This window comes from Talpa occidentalis, unplaced genomic scaffold (assembly GCF_014898055.3).
Source record: "Talpa occidentalis isolate TD23 unplaced genomic scaffold, MPIMG_talOcc4v2.1 talOcc4.12, whole genome shotgun sequence".
Lineage (NCBI taxonomy): Eukaryota > Metazoa > Chordata > Mammalia > Eulipotyphla > Talpidae > Talpa > Talpa occidentalis.
In genome coordinates this window covers 72386062-72403514 of record NW_023601212.1, presented here as the reverse complement: position 1 = coordinate 72403514, position 17453 = coordinate 72386062, and positions in this window count along the sequence as shown.

Below are 17453 nucleotides of genomic sequence, written 5' to 3'. Positions count from 1 at the left end.
AAAAGGAAGCATGGACAAGAGCCTATATTGGGGTTTCTTCTGGAAACCACAGGGCAGACCTCACAGAGCAGACAGGAGGACAAACAGGGGTGAGCCAAGTTGGGATGGCATAGTGTGAACAATTCCAGCAAGGCCTGTGGCACAGGCTGACCCAAGCTGTCTGGTACCTAGCCTGGGGTGCTTAGGGCAAAGGGACAGTTGCCCCAAGTATGAGACCCTTGGAGGAGGGGGTGGGAGCCGGCCCAGGCTTGGTTGGTTTTCATTTGAAAACCGTTTCCTCACTTGAGGACTTGGCTTGCCCTGGGAGGCCAGTCTCTCGCGGTCAGTAAGGGTCCACATGTCAGAGCATCAAAAATACAGAATAGGCCTCCCTGGTGGTGCAAGGGGTTAAGCAGCATACTAGGAAGCAATCCGCAGCCTCTGCAGCATGAGTTCAATCCCCAGCCGGCCAGGGAGAAACCCACATGGCATAGCAGACCTCTCCTGTCTCGCCCACTGCTCCCCTCAGCAGTGTATTTCGGTCTGTCTGCCTGTTCTGTTCCCCACTCTCTCACCCCTGGCATCTCTGGCCTGTGCCCCAGCTCTTGCATGCATAAATAAATAAATCTTAAAAAAAATAGAAGAGAAGAGACATCGTACAATGGGCGTCACTTCCACTGCTGGCGAGATGTGAATTGGTGTAGGCTCTGTGGAAAATGGTATGGAGGTTCCTGGAAAAAAACGAAAGCTGGAAATACTATATAATCCAGCACTACCACTTCTAGGCATTTCTCCTAAGAATATGAAAGCACTGATTTGAAAAAATGTATGCACCTTGGTGTTGATAACAGCGGTGTTCACAATAGCTAAGACCTGGAATCAACCTCAATGCCCGTCAGCTGACGGCTGGATAAAGTGATGGCGGACAAGCACTCTGTGGAATACTACTCAGCTATTATGAAAGACGAAAGCATGTCTGGTGACAACATGGATGGAACTGGAGGTGATTATACTAAATGAAATAAGCCAGAAAGTGAAAGACAATTATCAGATGGTTTCACTCATTTGTGGAATATAATTAACCAAAGAAAATAAACTGGCAAAACACAACAAAAATAACTGTGAAGAAGGTGGTGGTTACCAGAAGGGGGAGTGGCGGGTGTGTGTGTGGGGGGGGGAACAGGAGCTGTGGTAGAAGGAGTGTGAGTTGTGTGTACAAATCAGGGCGTGCAGCTGTACTCCCCAAAGAATATGTTGTATAAATGAATGTTAAATCAATAAAATTTGATAAAAATAAATACAGTAGGAATTGAGTGGATGTGGGCCACCTGTGGGAGCACAGTGCCGGGTTTGCGTGCTGAGCCCCGCGAGCCACCGTGGCTAGTGCCACACTCATTCTAGAGAGGGCCCAGGTGGGAGCTCCTACCCCATGCCTAGAAGACAGAGGCCCAGAGAGGGAAGCCACTTGCTGGAGGTCACGGGGAATTGGCGGAGCCAGGGCGAAGACCAGCAAGGGCACCACCCTGGGCTGGGGCCCGAGGGCTCCCTGGGCTGTTAGGAGAGGACATGGTGTGGGCTCGGCCTGCCCAGACCTGTGCCAGCCTCTGTGAGGTCCTATTTGTGGCATATCAATGCACAGCAGGTGTTAAGTAAGCTTTAGTTCTCTAGGGGAGCTTGGATAATCCCGGCCCCTCTCCCACCTCAGTTTCCCCATCTACACAGAGAGGAGTGCAGTCTTTTGGGGCTGTGAGACAACACACACTCTTCCCCCTGAAGCCTCGTTTTCAGAACATGCCCCATCTCTCATACATGGGAGCTGTCCAGGCTGTGACCTCGGACCAGCACCTTCAGAGGAGCTGGTGGGCAACACAGCAGGGAATGTCCGAGCACCTGCAGGTGGACAGCCCGTTACGGGGGCCGGAGCAGCAACTCGCAGGACACAGAGCACCATGCATCACCCGGCGGGAGGCGGGGAGGTTTACTGTGGTCCTCCCGAAACAGGCACTTTGCAGACACGAGAACTGTCCCGGCAGCAGCAGAGGAGCAGCAACGAGAGGGCGCACTCCGGGCCCTCCCCTTCCGTATCCCCTTTTGTATATTTGTGTGTGTTTTAATTTTTTTTATTTTTCTGAGGTTGTTTTTGCCCAGGTTCCTGTATTACTTTCTTTCTAAAGAAGCTTCAAGGCGTAACCCAAAAAAATGGAGAACATGTCCATACCACGTGGGTCGTGAGAGCAGCACTATTTGCCATGCCCAAATCAGGAGACGACCCTAATGCCCATCCACTGATGATGGGCCCACCTCACATCCTCTCGTCACCACAAACTAGGGGACTTGAAACAACCAAAATGGATTGTCCCACAGTTCTGGAGGCCACATGTCTGAGATCAAGGTGTCAGCAGGGCCAGCCACCTGACCGACTCCCTCCCTCTAGGTGGGGATCCTTCCTTCCCAGACCAGCCCCCAGCGGTGCCGGCAGTCCCTGGCTGGTGGCCGCATGGTTCTGCTCCTCCATGTACGTGGCGTTGGTCATCCGTAATGACCTTACCTTAGTTTGACTACTTAAGGTCATAGTCACAGGTACTGGAGGTTAGGACCTCAGCACAGGCTAGGGAGAGGGGCTCACTTCAACCCATACATACGTGAATGATATCTCAATATGCTGCTACTCAAAAGAAAAGTCTCAAGCAATAAAATATAAAAAGAGGGAAGTAGCCCCCATTGTAGGGAGACCTGAGCCGGAATATGCTCTTAGCAGGACCTCACGGAGCAGGCCAGTGACTAGCACAGGGAAGGCCTTGCTGCCTGGTCTCCCTGATAATCACTCAAATAACGTTAAAGGAGGACAGCAGTGCTCTCCCTGACCTGCACCCCATCCCTCCTGTGTCCTGGAAGGCTGGCCCCCGGCCTGGCCCCGGCACTGACCCCACACACCCTCCAGGCCCCCTCCCCACCCTCCCCACCAGCAGGCGGGCCCATCACATGCCCCACATCCCCACCTTGTAAAGTAACAACCTGTCACACACACAACCTCTTTGCACCCAAAATGTTCTCTGATCTGTGTAAACTGCAATTGATGCCGCGCTGCTTGATATTAATATCTTTTGTTTGTGTGTCAGGGTTCTGCGGAATCTAATTAAGGCGTGTTCTCAGCGTATCCGGGGTGTTCGAACAATTCCAAGGAGCAGACAAAGCGAGCTGTTGACCTGCAGAGATAAACTGCGCTTATGGAGGATGCGGGGCGGCGGGCGGGGTTCACGGGCTGTGCTTTTCTGCTGGGGTGCCAGGCGTGGCCGCCTTCCCTCACCCCGTTCATGGCAGCGCCGGCGTCTTCACGGAGGTGTTTATCATAGCAGCGATTCTCTTGTATATGCGTCTGCATGCACAGCGTACACACATGCGCAAGGCAGGCTGCCCTGGACAAGCCACCCTGTCTCAGCAGCCTGGCTCCACCCTGCCACGTCGGGATCTCTGTGAGGTGGCCAAGATGGCCTATTGCAGATATGGAAACTGAGGGCTTGGCACCCTGTGAGCACACATGAGTTAAGGTGGAAGCTGGAGGCTGCCCACATCTGGGAGGGTTGGACCTGAGCATGGCCCTGGTCAGGTGACACACAAAGCCTGTAGCCCAGCTGAAAACTGTCACCATCCTGGACCGACTGGGAAAGGAAAGCCCGGAGCAATGGGGGCTCACCCACAATGCACAGTGTGCTGGTGATAGAGCCGGGCCCTTCCTGACCCTGTGGTCCACAGCCTGACTCCTTGCCAAGGGAAGCACTTGGGCCCAGAAAGGACTAGAGATCAAGGCATGGAAGGAATGTCCTTCACTCCCAGGGGGACTCTGGGACCTAGGCTCTGGTCCCATGTGGATGACCTTGGTGAGCACCCAGTCCTCTTCCCTGGGAGGCAAGATTGCTAGAACAGTACAGTAAGGAGAGTCGCCAGCAGCTCCTGCCCAGGGCCGGACAGTCATGCAGTTGTGGGGAGCTGCCACCATCACTGCTTCTGTTGTCCCAGCTCCAGGGTCAGCAAACCTGACCTGCAGCACCAGGCCGGACGACACCCATCCCAGCCCTAGCCCAAGTTAGGGTCTGCCTACTAGGAAGGGCTGCTGTGCCCAGGGCCTGCAAGAGAGCAGCTTCCTTCAGCCCCAGGCACTGCTCTGGGCTTCACTCTCCCCATCTTCCAGTGGAAGGGAGCTGGACCCCAAATGTGATAGTGGGCCCCCCACTTCAAGACTCTGAGTGCCCTAGAGAAAATCAGAGGCCAAGTCTGCTAAGGACCAGGTGGGGGACATCTGTATACCCCTGGGCTGCAGGTTGGAGGCAGCAGGGGCACGATGAGGCACAGATCTGAAGGTGGAGCAGGGTTCTGGGGAAGCATACCAGTGTACACGGGACATGTGCAGGTAGTTCCTGACAGCAACTGCTCCAAACTGGGTGCACGTGGAATTGGTGTGCACCCCGGGAGTACCTGCCCCAACTGGGTGCATATGACCGTGTGCACCCGGGAGTACCTGCCTGTCCCCCCAGAGGGGCCTCTCGGTCTGGCCCTACTTAGAAAACCCGCAGCGCCACCTGCTGACCGCACTCGGAGTCGCTGGTCAAGGGAGGTGGGGGCACGGCGGGGCGGGACGGGGAAGAGAGGCCCCGCCCTCAGCTCCACCCCTGCAAAGCGCTGCCCAGGATAGAGCCTGAGGCCCTAACCAAAAAGTGCCAGGGAGAGGCGGGCACCAGGGACTCTGCGAGGGTCATAGGTATGCCCGGAGTACAGTAGGGGAATCACCGTGTTATATAACCCTGCAATTCTATGGTGGCAAGTTACAGATGAGGAAACCGAGGCAGAGAAGTTGTCACGCGCCCAAAGTCTGAGAAGGAGTGGTAGAGGGACTTTGAGGCTATCAGCTGCTGAGGGCAGAATCTGTGTCCTCAAACATTACCTTCAACTCTGAGCAAACGAATTTGTCACAGGAATGATTATTGACAAGTATGAACCCATTTGACCCTCAAGCCCTTTGCAACAGGTGTCCTGAAGTGGGTCTTACAAGGAGGCACAGAGACTTGCCTATATGTAGAAAGTGATGGGGTCAGGAAACCCCTCCCCCCCAACCCCACCCCACTCCCCCTACCACACACACACACACACACACACACACACTTTGCTTTCTGAGCTGTCCCCAACACCTGACACTGCCAGAAATTGGGAATGAAAGAGAAGGATTGTCAGGGTTTCCGGGCAAAGTAAACAGGGAATCAGGAGTGGCGTGGGCTAGGGTCACCTTCTTGGCAAGACTGAGGAACAGTTTCAGCCTTGCTGAGTTCCTCAGTAAGTCCTTGACTCCCTGGGGGCCTGAGTTTCCGCTAGGTACAATATAGGAGGGGAGCAGCTACAATGGATATTTTTTCAGGTTCTGCCCTGCCCCAACTGTGCAGGGTCCCAGGTATCCATGAAGGGCCAAGAAGGGATTAGGGGTTAGGTGGTCTATAGCCGCCCAGCCCCCCATGGATGCCCTCCCGGCACCCTCGCTGACACTGACGGGGGTTGTGAGAGCCTCTGTCTGCCGCTGCCTCATCTCCAGTCATGGCCCGGCCACCCACCTCTACCCCCAGCTCCTCCGGTGTCTTACTCTGAGGGAGAGGAGTCTTGAAGGGTAAGGGGCTGCCAGGGACAGATGGCGGCAGCCCAGGTGCCAGGCTAGCAAGAGCTGCCGGACAAGCCTGGCAGAGCTGTTGCTGTCGAGAGCTTCTGCCAAGATCGTGGCATGCCCTGCACTGGCTGCACTTGGGGAGTGGGGAAGGTCACGCTGGGGGAACCCTGAGGTGGGAGGGGAGGGGTAGCAACCAGCCAGCTCAGCAATGTCCCTGACAGACGTGACCTCAGGCACATCCCTCTATCCGGCTTCCTCCTCTTCTGCTCCCTGGGGCCTGCTGTCCTGGCTGTGCCCTCCACAGGCTACTGTGTCACTTGAGGCCCAATCACACACAGCTCCATTCACACCCAGCTGTGCTGTGTGGCCTTAGGCAAGTCGCTTCACCTCTCTGAGCCTCAATATCCTCCTCTGGAAAATGGACTGACGCCTGCCCCTGGTTTGGGACCAGAACCAGAGCCTGGGCCAGGGTGGGCAGATCTGCAGCCCCCGAGCTGACCAAAGCAGGGTGTTGGGAGGCCCGCCTTGTGCCAGCAGTGTCCAACACCATGACGCTCTGCTGCAGGCTGTTCTCACAGCCAGCCTGAGGCCGGGAGGCTTCACCAGCCCCATCTTACACATGGGGAAACTGAAGCTCAGAAAAGCAATGTGATTGTCCCAAGGAAGTGACAGGGGCAGGTTCTAACACATGAGTCTGCTGTAAACAGGGCTTGAAGTGGTCTCTGTGTCCAGCCTCAAGACCAGGGATCCCCAGTTACATGCCTGCCTGGCCCTGGTGCTGGGCTTTGGAGTTCCTGGGGGAAGAGAACCAGAAACTTCACAGGCACTTGGAATCTGGCTCCTCCCCCCAGGGAAGGGCACGGGTCAGCCCATTTACGCGTCTTATAGGTAGGCAACCCAAGGCTGGGACAGAACTGGGGGAGCGCCAAGTGAAGAGCACATAAGACTGGACATACTATGGGTGTAGATGGTCACCCTAAACCTCCTCCACCCAGCACACACAGCCCCTTTCACCCACAGTCAGCCCTGCACTGCACACATGTGCCATTCTTGGATCACAGACAACAGCAGAAGCAAAGGGTCAAGAACCAGCTTTCCTCCATCCTCAGTTGGGGTGGGGTGTCAGACCCCCCCCCAACAGTTCGAGCCCTAGCCCTGCTCAGGGAGAGGACACCTGAAACCATGAGGCTCAGAACTGACCATGATGTCCATCCAGTCTGTAAACAATTTGCCTGTCCCCTCATCCCCCACACCTCAGGTATGCCCAGATTCAAACATGCCATTCACCCCCCCACAGGTGTGTCTGCTAGGCTGCACTAAGTCAGGTACCTGGATGGCGGATAGATCAAGAGGGAGAGAGGGGGTAGGTAGAGAGAGAGGGATGATAAATGGATGGATGGTGGATGAGTGGATGGACAGATAGTGGATGGACAGATTGACAGACATGGTAGAGAGATGGTGAATGGGCAAATGGGGTGGAAGGATGTGTGGGCAGATGCATGAATGAACAGATGAGATGAGTGGATGGATGGATGGATGGACTGATGGATGAAAAGGCAGATGGATGGAGAAATGGTGGATGAATGACTAGAGCAATCAAAACTAGATGAGTAACTACATTGCTATCAGGCCCCATTGTTTCCTAGTAGGGCTGGGTTGCTCAAAGACCTGCTCTGAGCTGCATTTTAGAGATGGGGAAACTGAGGCAGGAGGTTGGGAGGTGACTGGTGCAGGTCAAGCATCGAACTCTTAGACCCAAGACCCTCAGGGGTGACAGCACACCACAGGCATGCAGACCTTCAGAGACCCCACATGGGGCCTGGACAGACATGGGGTATTATGGGGCACCCACCCCTGTACCTCCTGTGATCCTGTCCAAGGGCATCTACCACCTTCCCCCTTCTGCATGTCAGGCCTCAATAGCTTGGGGACCACTGCCCTACCCAGCCCTCCAGAGTACTCCTCCAACCCTGGGCTGGACAGGAGGGGCTCAGAGGTTGGCATGCATGGCAGAATGAGGTCCAGGGATTCTGCCCACCCAAGGCAATTAAAGTGCAGCATTACATAAAAGTTTGTAATTAAACACTTGCACGTCACCAGACATCCCAGCATGGTGCTTCATGAATTAATTACAAGGACACTGGACCCCCAAGTGGGTGTGCTCAGCACTGAATGAGGAATGGTAGCCCTGAGCTCGCATGTGGGAGGGAGACATCTTTGGGGCCAGGGTGTGGGGGCAGGAGACCAGTTCTCAGCCCTGCCCACAGCCTTCCCTGGGCTCTCCTCCTGCCCCACCTCCTGCCCTGGCAGCAGCCCACCACCTTCTCAAGTACCCACACCAGAAACGGGAGGCCCTCCTAGCCCCTCCTAGGGCATAACTGCCCTCCTGCCCAGCAACTCTGGACCCAGACTCTGTGAGTTCTAAACCTGACCCATCACCATCATTCCCCTCAGCCCCTCCCACCCTGTCCACTCTGCCTCATCCCCGAAGTGCCACCCGTCTCCAACCTCTCCCTCCTGCTGCCCCTCCAGCTAACATCCCCACAGCAGCCTCCCCTTCCAAATCCAGATCTGATGCCTGAGTCTTCCCCACAAACCCCAGAACCCCAATCTAACCATGAGGAAAACCTCAGACAAACCCAATGGTGGGGAATTCTGCAAAATGCCAGACCAGTACTCCCAAAATGTCAAAGTCACCAAAAGCAGGGGAAGTCACAAAACAGAGAAGCCCCAGGAGACATGTGGGTGAAGTGTCACATGGACCTGTAGAACAGAAAAGGGGCTGAAGGGAAACAGAAAACCCAGAGTGTGGGGCAGCCTGACTAGCAAGGCCCCTGTTTGGGTAAAAGAAATTGCTTCTTTTACCTTGGGCTTTCTTCCTTGGGCTTCTTAGCTGTGACAATGCCCCCGGGTGGCAGAAGTTAGCACAGAGAGATTGTGTACAGAACTCTGCTCTCTGCAACTCTTTCATCATTCTACACTATTCTAAAAAGTTTATTTAGAAAGAGAAAGAGTGCATGCAAGAGATATGATTAGAATGTGACAAAGCGTTGTCTGCATCTTAATCTTGGTGGTGGGTGGATATATCTGTTCTATTGTTTTCTGCACTTCTCTGTGTGTCATAGTTAAACATTTAAGGAAAAAAAAAACAACCTGGATTTAATATTTTACCCCCTATCTGACACCCTCCAAATGCTCCAAAACTACTCACCCAGCCTACTAGACATACAAAGACCCTGTTACTCCCTCACCCTGCCTTCTGATGTCACACAGGGCCTGGTACATTCCTTGCCACCCTGTTCTGCCCTCTGGACCAGGTTCCTGGTCTGCTGCTCTTTCAGGTCCAGCATTGTCAGGTCTTTGCGGTGTTTGCCTCACTGGACACACCCCAGTCATGTGGCTCACAAAGCAGTCCCTACCCCCAGATTAGAGTCCTGGGACCACCTGTTAACCAGGTGTCATTCTCCCACTTCACAGAGGGGAAATTGAGACTGCCCAGTAAATTCAGGGGTGTGGATTAGAGTTCAGTCTCTGTCTCCTAGTCCAGTATTCTCTCTCTGTGTCTTCCCAGTCCTGTTTCCTACCTGTAAAATATCTCAAGGATCAGGAATCCACCCTTCAGCCCAGTCTGGTGAAAGAAATTGCAAACCTTTGGTCACCTGGGCCATCACCTGTCCACCCACATCCCCCCTCAACTTCATAGCACTGTGCCCCAGGGCCTTTGTACATGCTGTCTGGTCTAGCATGCTCTGCATCAGAGAGGAGCCCTGACTATGGTACACCTCAACCATCCCCGCTCTGCTGACCTGTCTTCAGATCATTCACCGTGCCTGGCTGCATTGTGTGTGTGTGTGTACGTGTGTGTCCTCTGTCTGTCCCCCCACTAGGCTGTAAGTGAATCCCCAGTTGGTGAGTGAATGAGTGCTCAGTGTATCCCCCCTGCCACATGTGCTGGGACTCCCACCCCAGCACCCTTGGCCAGTAGTAAGCACCCTGCTCTTGAGAGAAACCACACTCAGGCTGCCCTGGGCCCTGTGGTGGGTGACTAGGGACAAGCAGAAACAAGGCTCCAAGGGGGGTGGCTGCCAGCTCACTCCTGGCCAGCAGTGTGACAGGCTGTGAAACATGTTTGTGACTTGCTGTGTACAGTGTCTACATGCATCTGACTTGTGAAAACATAACATGAAGGATATCATAGTAGGCAATCAATCAATCGATTGATGGTTGATTAATTCAGCAAAATATTATTGAGCACATAGCAGGTGCCAGCCCTGGAAAAACAGTGCAAGTAAATCAAGCCTGCCCTCATGGCATTTGTATAGGAGAGACTGACAATAAACAAGCAAGAACAGAGTATACTGACTGGGGGTGGTCATGTGGGGGATCCAGGAGGTGTCATTGAGAAACAAGGGCCTCTGGCAGTGAGGGACCAAGAAACTGTTCCAGGAACCACATTGCTTACATGCAGCTAGCAAGTGCAAAGGTCCTGGGGCAGAAGTGTATCTGAAGCTGTTATAGAGCAACCCCAATATTAAACGGGTTCCTGACTGTGGGTCCTCACCCGCGCGCTTTAAAGGGACTTATGAATACTCTACTACAGACACACACCAAAGGGTTAATAAAAGGTTTATTTACAAGAGAAAAGGAAATAAGGAAAATGTACAACTCAGGGAGAAAATAGGGAAATAAAGTCTTTAATGCGTCCTACCCGATCCGACGACCTGGAAACCCAAAGCCACTCTCAGAGCTGGCCGGACGCTGCGAGCTGGTGGGGAGCCAAAATGGGGGCCCCCAAAGCCCACGTGTCTGCCTTTTGTATCCACCTGGCTGCTTAACCCCACCCTCAGGTCCCAGCCACCTTCCCTTTGGTGGTGATGGGATTTGGAGTTCCCAGTGTCTTTGGCTTTGACCTGGGGTGGGGGTGGAGTCCACAAAGCCTGTATGGAATTTGCTTTGGGACTGCCTTTTCCCCCTAACAAAAACAGCAGAGGCAGGTCTCATTGAGCAGAGGGGGAGGAGAGTGGAGAGAGGTGACTCCTATCCCCAGTCACATATGCCAAGCTACCAATAGACTCCCAAGGGCCCAGGCCAAGAAAGATCAGATGCTGGAGGCTGTGGGGTCTCTCAAGAGCAAGGAGCTCTGGTGTCCTGTGCACCAACTATACCAGGTGTGTCCACTATCTTTGGGGGCCCCACTGGTTTGGTCACTGTTCTCTCACAGGACTGGCATCTGCAGAAAAATAGGGGTGAGCACTCTTTCAAAGGGACAGAGAGCATGAGGACCAGCTCAGGTCTTTCAGAAACTCAGGACAAGCTGTGGGACTAGCTCTTGGATCCAGGTGTGTCCAGGTAGGCAGCCAGGTGTCCCAGGACAAAGCAGAGTGTTTAAGTGGGAGAACTTGGCCAGACTACCACTCAGAGTTAAGGTCCTGTGAGACCAACTGGCCTAGTCAACCAGGCTTCAAGGGGAAAACTGAGGCTTGCCCCCACTAAGATGCTCCAGGGCACACCTGGTCCAACTGGGTCCCCAAATCTTCCCACCCGGTCCCCCCAGCCTCAATGACCAAAGAAAGCTGGGCAGGGGCATGTCCCTTGCTGGCCTCACCCTGCCCCAAACCTCCAAGGAACAATTTACCTTTCAGAGCTGGTCCAAGATATTAATTAAGATAAATCTACCTCAATTTTGAGATTCTCTTATCATGTAATTTATCAAAATTATGTTAATTATTTCTGTAGGGCAGCAAAATTATTACCTCTTTTGTGTCTGATTTGTATTAATATTCATAATTTAATAATTCAGCATCCTGGCCATCTGGTTGGGGAGCAGGATCCCTGTCCTCCTTCATCCCAGCCAAGCATCCCCCCCACACCACCAGTGTCCCTGGGGACCCCAGCACCCGTGCCTGCCCGAGGCCCAGTCCATGCACGCTGCCCTGGCCGGCACCCCAGTGACCTCCTGCCCGTGGCACCCACCACTTCGCGCACAGGTACGCGCACAACGCCACCCCCGCTTGGCAGGTGAGCCAAGCTGAATTGACATTTTCCACACTTTGTGAGTTTTACACTGTAATTTGACATAATTAATGCCTACATTACTGCTGATAATTTAGCTAGTTAATTAAACTCGGAGGAGATAATTAAGGAAAGGCTACTGCTTGGATTGCTAATTGTTTTTGTCATTATTTCAGGGGCCGACAGCTGCCGGCTGAGTCATCCTGTTTTGTCAGCTGACAGGTCATGTGACACGGGGGTCTCCAGGGGCCCCCCACTTCCAGGGAGGGAGGCCTACAGCAGGCTACCTGGCTGCTTCCTGGAGCCCCGCCAAACACTGCTGCTGGATTCAGTTCCTACCTCCCTCCTCCTTTCTTCCCCCCTCCCCCACCTTCCCTCTCTTACCCGCCCTTGGTGACAACACACACACACACACACACACACACACTCACACACACACACCCTGGGGCCCTCCAAGCCTCAGCATCAGAGTTCTGGCCTGGGGTCATGCAAAGGTCAGCCTAAGCAAGCTGGAGAAGGATGGGGACCCTCCCAGCTCTGAATCCAAGCCCAAGATGTGAAGTGGCCCTGCAAGACCCTAGCCTCCTGCAGCGGTCAGGTGAGAAGTAGATCTTCCTGGGCCTCCTGGGAGGCAGGGTGGATTATCCCACATAGCAAAGAGTGACTGGGAGATTATGGGAGCCCGGGAAGGGAAGGGAGGGCAGGGAGAGGACAGGGAGGAGACTGTCCTCCAGATCTTTGATAGTGACGGGTGGGAGCTGTTTGGGCAAACTCTGAGTCGTGCTCCCTCTCCATTGGCCAACCCTCCCAAGGGCGCATCCTGCCCACACACCTGGTGGCAGGCAGGCTGACCTGAGATCAGAGGAGGGGGAGCCAGTGAGCCCCACCTTGCCCAGCAAAGGAGCCACCAACCCCAGGACCTCAGGGCTGTACTCTCTAGGACCATCTATCAGTCTGCTGCCAGGGGCACCTGCACTTGCACAACCAGCCTGCGTGGGGTATGTTGTTCCCACCATTTTCCTGATGAGGACCCTGGGCCCCGGGGCCACCCTGTTCCAGACAGGGGTTGAATAGCCACCCTGCCTCCTGAGTAACCCTGGGGTCCAGCTGGCACTTCATTTGTATGAAAGGCACAGTGGCAGGTGCTCATCTCCACAGACATCACGATCAGGAGGGCACCAACAAGCGAGGAAAAGGAACAAACCATATAAATGGGCATCCATTAGGGTGCTCTACCTGGATATCAGAATATTCCAGGCAAAGAGGCTCAAATAACCCTGGTTTATTATATCTCACAACAAGAAGTCTACATGGAAGAAGATACAAGGTCGGCTAACTCAGGATTCAAGATTCAAAAAACCCAAGCAGCCTTTTAGTTTCTGCCCTGCTGATCTCTGCTGGGTGAGCATGGCACTCCTCACGGCCCCAAGCTGGCTGCAGTGGCACTGTGAGTACCAAGTTCCACCAGGGTAACCCAATTCCCAGATGGTGTCTGGCAAAGAGGGGGAGTGTCTTATATATTCATCGTCTTAATGAGAGGTTTGCAAGGAAGCCTACAACCTCAAGCTTTTCTTCTGATAAATCTATTTCCTTTCCTTTTCTGGCATTAGCGTTAGCTTGGAATCTGAGAATTGACTTTCTTGCCACGGCAAACCTCCGCTCACAGAATGCTCAGTGGGTTGAGCTGTCTGGCTGTAGACCACAGTGTGCTTCTTGGCAAACCCCTAATTTCCTTCCTCTGGCTTTCAGATCCTTCTCTTCTCTCTTGTGAGCCCTCGCTGAACAAAAGCCCCTAGAAATGGTCAACTCTGCTGCTATTCTGAATATTTCCTGACTCTTTTCTCAGTCTTGATGAATTTGTGGTCTAGGGCCCACGATGCTGCCGGTACAGGTGTGGCTAAGTTCCTGTGAGCCTCTCAGGATGATCGCCCACTTTCGGCCAGGAGGGCAGCTGCCCACAGACAACCCCACACTTGAGGTTCTGTTGTCACATCCCCACACCTGCAACCAAAGTCCATGTCACCTACAAATACCAGAAAATCTGAGTAAAAGTTGAAACCAAAAGGGGCCATTACCCCATATGCAGCATCACCCTCCCCCACCAGAACCTCAGAATGTAAGTGTTTGGAAATAGGTCCTCTCCAGACAAACAAGCTCTGACAGGGTTGTGGTAGTGGCCTAACTCCAGTGAGACCATGTCCTTATAAAAGGGGACATTTGGACCCACCCAGGAGAAGGCCATGTGAGATTAGAGCGATGATGTGGCTACAAATCCCAGGACACCCCACTTTGCCAGCCCTCACCAGACCTGTGAGGTGCTGGGAACAGCCTCTGAGCCTCCCAGGAACCAACCTGTCCACAATTTGACCTCAGACGAGCCCCCAGAAACTTCGAGAACATTCATTTCTGGCATTTTTTTTAAGCCATCAAGTTTGTGGTATTTTGTTACAGGACACTCAGAATCCCCCATATCCATTCCCCTTCCTCTATGGGACCTCAGCTTTTAGTTGCCTACGCGGAGGCCCCGATGGAGACCACCTTCCCAAGCATCCTTGTTAGCTCGGCATGGCAGTGTCACTAATTCTGGTTCTGGGCCCTGAGAAGAAGGCAGGCTTCACCTGAGGGGACCTGAACTGGAGGTGGGTGTCATGTGATCAGAGTTGCCCCCACTTGCTCTCCTTGACTGTCCACACCATGGCCAGAGTGAGCTGCAGAGATGGCTTGGTCACGTGGTCCCACTTTACCTCCCAGCCCCTCCTCATGGGATCTGTGCTCTCCTCAGACCTTGCCTGTCCCCTGGCCCCCAGGCAGTCCACCCTCCCTCCAGCCACAGGGCCTTTGCTGCTGCCCCCATCCACCCATGAGTGTTAACTCCCACCATCCTGCACACCTCCTTAGGCCATTCCATCCTTTCCCCGGGAGCCCATCCACTCACCACACTGAGGCCCCGTGCAGATAGGAGCTGTTTTCATTAGCTGTGGCATGTGCCACGTGCATGTGCCATGAACCCTTCTGAATGAAGGTGTGACTATGGCAGCCACAAAATCTCCCTGAGACAAGTAAAGATTCTCCCTGCATCCCAGCCGGCAGCACATAGGCCTAAAGGGGCTGGGGTCTCCAAGTGAGGCTGGATTTACCTGGGGTGCAATAGCGGGGACTCAGAGGGCCTTTGGCACCCTCTGGCATTTGGGGAAGTTTGGAGAGATGAGGCTGGGCACACAGGAGACCTGGAACAGGAGCCAGGGTGCCACTGGAGAGTGCAGCTCACATTCAGGAAATATTTTGAGAGAAAATGGGCAGAGAGGAAGGGAGGCTCAGGGTGATGATGCTCAGGAAGTGGTGAGAAGTAAGGGGACCCCAGAGCCAGCATTATGGACACCCCAAAATGGTAACTAGGATCATGATGAGCCATTTAAATGTGTCCGAGCATCCCTGTCCTAAAGAAACATAATGTAAGTCGCAAATATGAGGGCCTTGTGTGCAATCTTCAGCTTTCTAGTAGCTGCATTTAAAAAAATAAAGAGGGAATATTAATTTTAATAACATTTTATTTAGCCCAACATTTCTAGATATCACCGTTTCAACACATGGTTAGTGTAAACCTTTAATGAACTATGTCACCATCTCTCCTGGGGCTGAGCTATGGAAGTCCCATGTGTCCTGTGCTATGGGCATGTCCTCATTCTTCTGGGCCACAAGGCAGGTGCAGGAGAGCCATGCGTGGGCAGTGGCTGCCATGTGGTGCAGTTGGCACTAGTGGCCTCTATCCCTGTCTGTCACCATCATCTTATGTGTCAGACAGGGAGGAGTTTGGTGTCTCCTCAAAGCTGAAGCTGTAAGCCTTTGGCTTCCAGGCCACCCAGCAGATCACTCCCATGCTCAAGTTGCCAGCTGACCTGCTGGTTGCTCAGTGACCTAGCCTTAGTCCCTCCAGTCCTGCGGGGCTTCCAACAATGGCCAATCTCTGCTCTGCTCCCGTGTTCTTGCTGGCTTTCCACCATCGTCTGCCCCGTGCAGGTCTGCGTTTCCCTGTCATTGATACAGCAGCAACATACAGACACCAAAACCACTCCCGACCTCTCATAGTGCCTGGGACTCCGACCCAGCCACCCCATTTGTGCCCAGGGGCAAGCCCACCATGATGGACATCAGCCCCAGTGCCTCCACTCGCTAACCCAATCGTACCCTTCTAGAAAGTTCTCCTTCCTAAATATATGAGAATAGAAATGGCCCATATGGAAATATAATGTTGTTAAAACCACTGATTAAGTTTTACACAACCATGTGTGAGCAAACGAAAAGGTTTTAGCTTTTTAATTTAAGAAAAGAGGAATATGATATAATTTCAATTTGTGATAAGGTAAGATGTTCTCGATATTGCAGTTTCAATTGGATTACATCCTGATGTACTTTGTAAAGTGTCAGGCCTGCTGCAGATGAAGGTGTGCGTGTGATATTCTTTATTAACAATTTAATGGACTGGGTTCGTTTATCTGTCTTCATCAGCACTTCCCACCCACTGGGAGACCCCATTAGTTGCAAATGTGGTCTGACCTGAGACCCGAGGATGACAAGGCAGTTAGGTGGGCCAGCAAACAGACAGGCTTTCAGGACCTGGGGGGTGGGGAGGGAGTCAAGAAAGCAGGATAGGGGAGGCCCAGGGCAGGTCGGCCCCTAAGAGTCTGGTCTCCAGGCTGAGGGGTAGGTGGGAGCCAGAGCAGCCTTAGGGGGACAGAGGTGCCAGCCTGAGAGAGACAGTGCACAAAAGAGCCAGGTTTGCAGCTTTTTTTGTGAGAGGAGGGACGAGGGCCCTGTTCTCAAGCTGTACCCTCACTCCTGGTGGGATTAGGACTGGGCTAAAGGGGGGCAACTACCCAGAGCTCATGTCCATGTGCCCCATCAAGTTCCAGGACTGAGGCTGCCCCTCCAGGTCTTCACAAGCTCCCCAGCCACTGGTGTGCACAGCCCTAGGCCAGAGGGTTGTGCGAGCGAGAGCACCCAAGGGAGGGCAGGAAGGCCCCTCTAGGGCAGGCCAGGCCAGGGAGGAAATAGTGCTGTGGGCTCCATTCTGTGTCTGATCTCAGCTCCAGTGAGGTCCCTCAAGGCTTGCTGGTGAGCAGGCTCTGAAAGGCATGCCAGCCCTGGGGTCCATCAGGTCCAGGAGGGCTGTGGGTCAGACCCAGGAGGCTGCATGCAGTGACCTGGGCAGACCTCAATGCTGGGATCAGAGGTCTAGGCCACATGAAATCCATTTATGGGTAACTATGATGGCCGCCCTGGTCCCAGCCAGACAATGGGGAGGCTCTAGAGCCCAGGGGAGTCCAGGCTCTGCTCCCTGCCCGCTCCTGATGGAGGATCAGGGACCAAAACCCAGGCCTGCCCGCACCCACATGTGAGCCTGGCTCTCCTCTGAGACGCAGTTTCCTTTCTTGTCCAAGGGACAGAGCACTTTCTATGACTTCCCAGCTTCTGTGAAGAGCCTATTTCCTAGCTGGCAGCCCTCTGCACCTCTAACCCCAAAGAAGGCCTGCTGCCACTGTCCTGCCGGCCGTATGGCCCCAGGAAAGTCCCTTTCTCTCTTTCTGCCTTATTCCCTCGTCTAGAATGGAAGGGGACTTGACTGAGGCGCTGTCCATGGGAAGGGCCAGGCCAGTCTCACCAGTAAGACTGACCCCGCCCATGCACACTCCCCATCTAGAACCTGGGCTGAGGGAGGAAGGTTGGGTCAAGCCCATGGAGATTGAGGGGTGAAGGGAAGCTCGGTAGGAGCAGCTCAGGTGAAGATGCTACCACTGTAGCTTCCAGTTATTTGCAC